The sequence below is a fragment of the Cryptotermes secundus genome, unplaced genomic scaffold, assembly GCF_002891405.2.
Source record: "Cryptotermes secundus unplaced genomic scaffold, Csec_1.0 scaffold1313, whole genome shotgun sequence".
Taxonomy (NCBI): Eukaryota; Metazoa; Arthropoda; class Insecta; order Blattodea; family Kalotermitidae; genus Cryptotermes; species Cryptotermes secundus.
The window spans coordinates 39,609-47,023 of record NW_019740669.1 but is presented as its reverse complement, the minus strand read 5'-3'; positions in this window follow the sequence as shown (position 1 = coordinate 47,023).

The window sequence follows — 7,415 nt, the reverse complement described above, 5'->3', positions numbered from 1 at the left end:
ACAAATCTATGGCCGCGAAGTAAATCCCATTGTAACTATGGCATTATGCAGTCAAGAATTGTTTTCCTTGTATTTGATTAAAGAAACCGAATTGGAGGATATGAATTGGATTCATCTGGCTGAGAATAGATATCAGTGCTAGTTTCATGTGAATATGACAATGGGACTTTGGGTTCTATGTTAGGATTTCATTGACCAGCGAGGCTCTGTAAACTTCTGCAGAAGGGCCCCCACTGCATGGAGTTACTTCAGTAATAATGACCCCTTGAATATATTAAACAAGTTTTGTTCATTATTTTCTTGGGAATATCCATACGTCACTGATAACAGACATATGTCCATTATCACTGACATGTGGATATTGCCAAGGATATAGGGTCATTCCATGTGAAGTCATCCAGAGATGTCGCTCACTATTTTTAAAAACATTCATATGTTTAACATCTCATATCTCCGGTGGGGAAGTTCCAAAAATTCTTAAACTCATAGAAAACAATGCTCTAATCCAGAGTAACATGGAGTCAAAATTACAACTTTGATATTCAACTAATAGCGAAATTTCTATAATGCAAATGACGCGTTTTCGCCTGAAATGGAGATTTGCGTCACCTCCCATATCTCGATAACTATTGAAGCTAGAGACTCCAATAAGAAACCAATTTGTTCCTCCTGATGTGGACTATAAATCAGATAATTACAAGGTTTAACTCAACTCACTTCCTCTAGGTCCAATTAAGCTCGAAACTTACCTATCGATTTTGGGAAAAACGCTATTTTTCACCTTCAAAAACCAATGGAAAGTATCAGATCTGTGGTTTCTACCCTTTGTTGTTTCCTACATAGGGAATACAATCACGTAGGTTGAACCCCGTACATAGTTTCCAGAATTTTCCAGGAGTTTTCAAACTTTGTTCTGGGCCTAAAATCGACCATTTTTAACATCTCATATCTTCGGTGGAGAAGCTCCGAAAATTTTGAAATTCCTAGCAAATGACGCTCTATTCTAGAATAACTTGGAGTAAAAATTAAAACTTTGATATTCAACTAATAGCAAAGTTGTGGGGACTTTGAATTTTACCAAAAAAATCAATACCTCAACAACTAGCTTACCTGCATCCAATGGTATTAGTTCTTTGTGTACTCCGATGAAAATTGTCCAGTTTGTTTGAATGTACACGTAGTTCAGTAAGTGTCCACTATCACGATGTCTTCGAAATTATCGGACTTCGATGTTTTATAACACCTGACCATGTTTTCCTCCTGAAGGACGACCCGGTGTTTTTCTCTTGTGTGGGGCACAGTTTTGCACTTTTGGAACCTGCTTTTTAGAATGATTTCATTTCTTGCAATTTCCTCTGTTGGCACAAAAAAGTAAACTATTCCTGGAATATTTTCTGTGCAGAATATTTACAGTTCTAGCGGGCACATGGTTTGATTAAAATGAGTTCTTTGAAGACTGGCTTCCTCCGCTTGCCTCTTCGTGGTGCTGCCAATGCCACCACAGGCATTCTTCCTGTGCGAGGTGGCAAAGAATTTCCATCCTGCTTCAAGTATGAAGTCTTCATAGTGATGACTGATGACATAAATTGGAAAGATTCTTTTTGTTTTTATACTGGCTTCCAGCGCCATCACTGAAATAAATAACATTCCTGACTGAAGGCACATTTTCTTTTATATCGGCGATAAGATATTTTTGGAACACATAAACTGTGGCTCTATCGTGTTTTACATGATCACTGATTATGCACAAGCTTCGGCATTTTATTATAGTGTCCGCCTTGTAGTAATACACAAAAGGGTGAAGTGTAGCCCGTTGATTTACCCAGTAGAAATTTTGATTCTCGTCTTGAACGAGAAATGAACAATTTTCTGCAAAATCTGTAAAATTTAAAGTTCCCACAACTTCGCCATTATCTGGGTTCCTTTACCCAAGCTAAATTAATGACTGCTCGTAAATCTCAGAACTCCAGACTCCTTTGACTTACCAGAATCCAGAAATTTCCACATAAAGACCGTATCGTACGTCCAAGATAATTGAATACGATATTATAGATCACTAGAATGTTCCAGTTATAATGAAATATAAGATCTTGAATTCAAAATTTCCGAGAATCAATTATAAATAAAGTTCATGGTCATTTATAACCGTCCAAATAAAAAAGGGCTATGATTGATGAGCGTCAGTAGGGAGTAGCAGGAAGCTGAATAAAAGTGAATAACGAGGGATTCATAGTTTATACTATTCGCCAGATATTATAAGAACGATGTAATAGATGATGAGATGAATAGGGCATGTAGCACGCAGAAAGAGAAGATAGAGGAGAGAGATGGGGAGAGGAGAGAAAAGAGAATTGCATGCAATGTTTTTGTATGAAAAACTAAAAGAAGGAAATATCTGAAGAGAATTATGTGATAGTGGAGGATATAATTAGAATAGATATTAAAGGAATAGGGTGAAATGTTGTGGATTGGATTCACATGACTCAACATAGGAACTAAGTGAGGGCTCTTGTGAACACGATATGAAATCCTTAGGTTCCATAAAATTTCTCTTCTAGCCAAGCAATTATTTGCTTCTCAGTCAGGAGTCTGCTCCATAGAGTGTGTTAGTTCAAAGGTCAATTTCAGTTATAGCTTCCAATAGTGTTATATTCTTCTTTGTGGTTGTTTTACACTAATGTGAATTAGACAGATGATAAATGTATGAAAAATTTGGTTGGTACACATGAAAGGAAGAGATAACATAAAATACTTGTGAGATAATGGGAGGATAATATTAAATGGGTCTCCCAAGTAGAGTGTAGGGACGAGAACTGGATTTTTCTAACTCTGAATAGAGTTCAGTGACCATATCTTGTGAAAACGATAATGATCCTTATAAAAGAAGTACAGTTGCTTCACGCACCTGACCGACTCTTACCCCTCAAGAAGGATTTTGCTCCGTTAAGTCTAATGCAGTTTTGATTTTGCCTGTTAAATTAACATCATCAGCATATGAGAGCTTGACACAGGCCGTCACTAAATACTTTCACCGATTACGAAATATCAAGCTAAGTTGTGTAAATAAAGCTTGCATTTTCTTTTGAACTCTCAATCTCAGGTTGGATTTATATAAATTTCAGATATTCGACAACAAGTTTCCTGTCTTACCTTCCTTGTCAGCTCCCCAGAATTGATGTTCATAATGAGTTGAAGTTTCAAGAATTATTTCAGCGTATTACTCATGAAGAACATGTTAAACACGTTTCTAAGATATTCGTACAGGGTAACTGCATTATTTCGAGTAACTTCTGCCATCTCGTGATAAAAGTGAGAACGATTTGTGAAGTTCATACATCGCACAAGAGATAGCGCAATATGCATCAACCCGTAGTTCATTTCGAGCAATTAAAATCTGTGGAATGCTGTTAAGAAATCATTTAAAATGACTGTAATAAGAACACAACATCTCTTGAGGCTCTTGAGGTTCCGGTAAACCTGACTTGTAAGAGTACGATCTAAAACTAATTTCAAATTCCATGATAACCTCCACTGTTCTTCCTGACGTCACAAATTGAAAAAGAACGGGTTCCTCTTGATCCTCTTGATACAATGCTGATAGCCTTAGAAGAATCTACCTCTTTAACAGCTGCTCTGTGTTCAGCTGTCTCAGTGAAAGAGAGAGGACATGTTCTTCGAAGTGTCTGTTTTAGACACTCAATATTGCATTCATTATTGTCCATGGTTCTGATGTGTAAAGTACAACAGATTACGACGTACTTGCGACATTCTTTATCGTCGGAAGCGTGGCTAGTCTTCTGCCAGACTAAATGGCATCATATCACAGGAAACCGCAGTATTTACCGTTAATTATCCGCAAAAGTGTTTAGGAATTCGATGGCGCTTAATACGAGGCGTGCCAATAAAGTTCTCATATTTTCTGGCTCCTTTGTTTTACGTGTCCAAGAACGTACCAAGTAGTGCATTAACAACGGTTGTTTCTTCAGGTGTTTGAGAAGTCGGGAGTCTTTCATTGCTTTAAATTGTTGAAATTGGAGCAAGGGTATTTCATTCTTTATAGAGACTAGGCAATGGGCTGGATAACAGAGGAACCGATGTTCGATTCTTGACAGAAGCAAAAGCTCTTTGTCTTCTGCATAGTTCCCAGATCTGCTCTGGGACCAACTCAGCCTTCTCATATTCAGTAGATATGGATGGAACTTTCCCTTGAGTTAAATCGACCGGGGTATGAATTTGACCACTCACTTCCGTCTAGTGTCGAGGTTAAGAATGTGTGAAGTCATACCTCCACTCCTTCATATACCTTCATGGAGTGGGCTTAATTAATTAATTACTTATTGCAGTAATCATCCACATCCACACAACTTTGGGTTCCGTAACAAGGCATGTCGAGATGTTTTTAAGCTTAATGTTATTAAACAGAATGTTTAGATCAACACTCCTGTATTTGTATTGATTAGTATTAGTATTAGCTTTTACGTAGAGCCACTAAGCTCATGAACCTCAAAACAGTGCTTGAGAACTGGGGAAATATTTTCGTGGGGCTCTTACATGTGTGTATGCCGGTATGAGATTCTTCATTTAATGTTCTTTTCTACTTAACATAATAAATTTGTAAGGTTTTAATTATTTCTATGGAGTAGACATATTTTTAGAAGCTGATAGTTTCTCAGCTAATCATGAAGTTACCACCATTTAAGGAGCCCCAATATCCATAACAGAACTCTTAAAAGACCACCGCTCTCCCTAAGCTCTTCCAAGTGAATCCAGTCCACATTTTCATATGATATCTTTAAGTTTTTTAATATTACCATCTAATCGATGTCTAGGGCTGCCAAATGCTATGTTCCCTTCAGGTTTTCGGCGTAACATCTTATTTGAACTTAATTTTATCAGCTTATTTGAGTTCCTGTCATTGCCTTTAATTGGACAAAGAAGCCACTATGAACGTGTCGGACTCCTATATTATGTCGTATAAAATATGTGTTAACCTTCTGTTAAATACGAGGAACAGTCAGTAAATAGGACACGAATCGATATAAAGTGTAAAACATGTGATATTCGAATTAGAAAAACACATTTATTTCTCAACATGTCCTCCACAAACCTGGTACACTTATCTCATCGCTTTACCAGCGCGTGTTAACCCGCAGTATAGAAACATTTTCACTGTTGTCTCAGCCACTTCCTTCCTCTCGTCATCAGCGAGAGGTTTACCGCGATTCTTGACCCAATTGTGAACCGCTTTACGCGATAAATACTTCCCACCGTAAACAGGAAACAATTCAAAACAGGAAATATTTCTTTATGAACATCATTTGCATTGAGTCCTTTTGACTGCAAACTAAATGCTGCTCTTCGACAGAATACTCCTCAAGCACGGTCGTCTATTTGACCACTGAAACCAGCCTCTCAACATGTGCATGCGCGTATCCTACCTACACCGTCATGAACAGTCATGAAGCAGGACTGTGCTGCTACCTAGTGATAGACGTAGAAACCCTATTACAGCTGTTTTACTTCCATTTGTGATCCACTTACTGATTCTCTCTCGTATATTCAAGATTCAATTAAGTGTTGTATTCATTTCCATGCTGTAACTTTTATCTTCTCCAGAAAATCAGAACATGTACACAAATTAACCTTGCGACTTCCTTGATGTTTCTCAACAGGCTGATGCAGAAATACCTTGAGTTCGTCTATGTTATGTACGTGGCTCTTGGAAATACGTTCTTCCTAGACTTAAGGAACAATTTTCCGTGTTCAGTATCTTCGAGGATGAGATCACCACATCAGCTATGGAGCTTATGGGAAGAGAGGAATTTCTGTAATCCCGAGGATAGCACCTTGCTACCTGCTTCATGATGGTTGTTTGCTTGGCTTATTAGTCAAAACCAGAACTCACTCACTCACTCACGGAGTTGAACCCTTCTCGAAAAGCTGTCAATTTTGCAGAATTTCCCAGCATTTTATGGAGCCCGAAGGTTCATCACCGTGTTCACAAGAGCCCTCCACTGGTCCCTATCCTGAGCCAGATCATTCAAATCCATACCATCCCATCCTATCTCTATGAAATCTATTTTAATATTGTCCACCCACCTACGTCTTGGTCTTCCCGGTGGTCTCCTTCCCAATATCCTATATGCATTCCTCCTCTCCCCCGTTCGTGTCAAACCCAGAATATTGAGGTGAAAATTTCCTTTGAAAGGCAGTTGAATTTAAACGGACTACTCGTCCTTATGTACCAAAAGATACGACACTTGAAAACGACTGCTGTGAGAACCTTATATTGTACAAGCTTTTTTTTTTTTACTTTTACGTGTCTGGTGAAAGTAAGGTCCCATTGAATTTCAGCCTCACATTGGCCTACTGTAAAAATCTCTGCCAATAGAAGAGTATGAAGCAGGAGTAACATAATGAGTACAGGGGAAAAAAGAGCTCGTAGAAATCCTGTTCCTCTGCCACATTTTTCACCGCAAATCCCACATGGAATAACCTGAGATTCATTTTAATCAAGTCCTGTCCCCTTCTTCCCCGTTTCCTCAAACACTTCCTGTTCCTGTTTCATAGTTTCACATCTCCAGCTCGCAGTTGCCGCTCTCACCTGTCGCAGCACCACAAAAGCTTCAGTACTATTGCGTGCGTTGTCTCAGAGCATTCGTTATCGATATTCTTCATATGTGTAAGGATATCAGTGGGCCGTTCCATAGCTCAGGCCGTTAGTCGCCGGCTTCCCACCGCGGCAGCCCGGGTTCCAGCACGGGTCAGGTCATGTGGGGTTTGTGGTGGACAAAGTGAAACTGGGAAGGTTTTCTCCGAGTATTTAAGTTTCCCTTGTCAATTCTCATTCCGTTCCACATTGATCTATCATACGGGGCTGGTACAATAGACCAGTTAGTGGCTGACGTACCAAGTGGACTCAGTCTCACCCCACCACAAGAAACTAAAAGTGTACCCCGGTGAAGTACCGGAGGAACCTATCTTGAAAAAAACAATCTATTTCATTTCTTTTCGGGTCTAAACGCTTATGTTAAAGGATGAACCAATATATTTTATCTGTGAATTATTGTAAATTATAGTAACAGATCACTTGTTATGTTCAAAAATTCATTTTTTTTCAACATCTTTATCTGACAGCCAAAAAGGATGCTTTGCTGTTTGATGACTGAGGAATCATTAATAAAGTATTCTCATACGGAAATATTAACATTAGAATATTCATGGAAGTACGTAAGTACGTATTCAGGTATGAGGTAGGATGGGTTTAGGTGAAAGGTTTAAGAATAATGTAAATGAAAACAAAACATTATTTATTAGACATACTGATAACGACAAAATTGTCATAAATTCAATTTATTTTTTTTTTCACAATGCATCATTTCGTTGTGAAGCTATAGGTTCAGTAATAACAAACT